The sequence below is a fragment of the Apium graveolens genome, unplaced genomic scaffold (genome assembly GCF_009905375.1).
Source record: "Apium graveolens cultivar Ventura unplaced genomic scaffold, ASM990537v1 ctg7490, whole genome shotgun sequence".
Lineage (NCBI taxonomy): Eukaryota > Viridiplantae > Streptophyta > Magnoliopsida > Apiales > Apiaceae > Apium > Apium graveolens.
The window spans coordinates 1435-4256 of record NW_027420368.1 but is presented as its reverse complement, the minus strand read 5'-3'; the positions used below and the strand labels follow the sequence as shown (position 1 = coordinate 4256).

The following is a 2822-nucleotide window of genomic DNA, read 5'->3' as shown; positions in this document are numbered from 1 at the left end:
CTCCATACGTAGCCAAGAATCACCTTTATTGATAGCGCTTGGAGCTGGCTCCAATAGCGGGGCTGCATCAACTTCCAGAATACCTGCTACCTTGCCTGACGTCATCCTCTGAGTTGGGTTTTGATGTTCATTTGCAGCCATCGTCTCGATAAGATTATACGCCTCAGTATAGCTTTTAGCCCATAAGGCGCCTCCAGCTGCTGCACTCGAGCATGGGCCGAGATTGGGCTCCCAAACCATTATAAAACCATGATTACCATCCAATCCGCATTCCATGATGTGGACATTTTCTCAACATTTCCTTGTAGCGTTCCCAAGCCTCGCACATAGATTCTGTAGGTTGCTGCGCAAACTGAGTAAGAGCACTCCTCATAGCAGCAGTCTTTGCCATTGGATAAAACTTCACCAGAAACTTTTGCGCAAGATCTTGCCATGTAGTGATGGACCCAGCTGGTTCAGAATGTAACCAGTCTTTAGCCTTATCCCTCAGTGAGAATGGGAAAAGCCTCAACTTGATAGCCTCATCAGTCACGCCATTATACTTAAAAGTGCTGCAGATCTCGACAAAATTCCTTATGTGCATGTTGGGGTCTTCAGTTGCCGCTCCTCCAAAAGAAACAGAATTCTGCACCATCTGAATAGTGCCCGGCTTGATCTCAAAGGTGTTAGCTTGAATAGCCGGATGAAGGATGCTTGACTGAATGTCATCAATTTTAGGCCGAGAAAAATCTATAAGAGCTGGATAAGCTTGAACAATACGATCTCCCATGTTTACTGGTTCCTTCTGCTCAGTTCCTGAATCCGAATCCTCAAAATCTAACTTCTCCGGTGTATCAAGAACTTCGTCTTTCTCCTCAGTTGTATCTAAGGTCCTCTTGCGAGCACGATAACGAGTTTGCATAAACGTTTGCTAAAGTACCTGAAACACAACCGAAAAGAGTAATTAACTACTACGTCCTAATCACTGAGTCCTAATGACCAATGATGGTAAGTACATAAACTAAACAAATACGCCGAGTCCCCGGCAGCGGCGCCAAAAACTTGTTAGGGCGAAATCACGCACTAATATTCACGCAAGTATACGCGTTCGCAAGTAATATAGAATACTTTCTAGTTCGTTCCCTCAGAGACTCAGACTAAGTTATTGTCTAATTAAACTCACTCACCAATGTATGACTACTTCTCAATGTTAAGATAATAACACTTAAAATTGTTGATTAAATATTAACTATAATTAACTACTTAATTAACCACTTAACTAACACTTCAATTTATCAATAATAAAACACTCATGAGATCACAACTTCATTATTACTTCCTTTGATGCCATTGTTATTACCTTTAGCATGTGACAGTGATGATATTAATCGAATAACACGAAACTGATAAAAGCCAACTTTCATTGTACCAATACCATTCTACCAAGCATCCACAATTAAGATAGAAGTTGAATAGTCATCAATTACGTTGAGTTCCTATATGTCTACAGAAATTGACAACACAACGATTTAAGCATAAGTTATTCCTTTTTGATTACATAGGGCAAATAAAATTGTTAGAGTTACCCACTAATCATGCACAACGTACATGAACCTATGCTAGCATGGCAAGTTCTAAATCTCAAGATCCACCGTCACTTCACAAGAGATTAACACCCTATCTTATATGTTCGCGACGCACATAAGACGAATACGCACAACCAATACTAGATATCATGCAATCATCACATACTAAAGTATTAAACAATTAACTAAAGAATTTCATAATAAATCCGTTGCAACCCCATGATCACGATTAGCCCATAATAGAACTTATCGCCATCATGGGTTCATATGAAATCATGATAAACAAACACAAGAAAATAACAACTAAACTGATTATATTAAAACAGAGTACGTCACAAGAGTAAATAAGTCAAAGCAAGAAAACTAGCATCCAACGTTACAATGAAACAAGAATCACAAGAATATATGCTTCCTCTTCGCTGCTGTGTGCTAAATCGGTCTTCTTCCTTATCTCCTTCGCTTCTTGCGCAAAACACAATCTAAAACATAATCTCTTTCCTATTCTCTATGAAAACGTCTCAAATCTACTTATATAATAGTCCCATAAAACTCAGATTACATAGAAGTTGGAAGCCAAACAGAAGTAGAAGTCTAAAATAATATATCTTTTTCCTTGACCCTGCGCGGCCGCTCAGCATTTCTGCGCGGGCGCGCAAGGCTGCTGCGCGACCGCTCAGCATTACTGCACGGGCGCGCAGGACCCTACTGGAAAATTTCCAGGTTTGCTCCGTTTCTTCGTCGTAATCTGCCCGTTCTTTTCCTCTCTCAATGGTGACCACATGCCAAGGCTTATTCTTGATGATTCCTTCTCCGAAATGCAACTAATACCCTGAAATGCATAACACTAGAAAAACGCATCAAATACACAAATACTTGATTTCAAGACACCAATTTAAGCCATTTTAAGACGTTCTAAGTGGTATAAAATGCCACTTATCAGTTCTTTTCACTTCCATCACTGGTTGCCCTCGATGTGGAACTCGTTCTAATACCTAATTCTAAGTTGAATCGTAACTTCTCCTACACAATTCTCACGAATCGATCGCATATCTTCAAAACCACGTGAAAAGTAGGGTAACATACCCCGTCTCCATCGATCCGTCGATTCCTCATTATTGTATAATCTGAGAACTCATATACCTATAGCATTGTGACATTTGTCTTACACTTTCTATCGTACCAACTCCAGATCGGATCTGCTAACCCTAATTCGCATTCAACTCAACTTAACCTGAGTATGCCTAGGGTCTTTCCTAT

General features: G+C 40.0%; 1 non-coding gene across 1 annotated transcript; it reads left to right on the top strand.

Moving 5' to 3' along the window:
- Window positions 1–269: 269 nt before the first annotated feature.
- LOC141704154 (small nucleolar RNA R71) lies at window positions 270–376 on the top strand. Its single transcript, XR_012567847.1, has one exon. It is a non-coding gene; the product is annotated as a small nucleolar RNA R71 (small nucleolar RNA).
- Window positions 377–2822: the final 2446 nt, after the last annotated feature.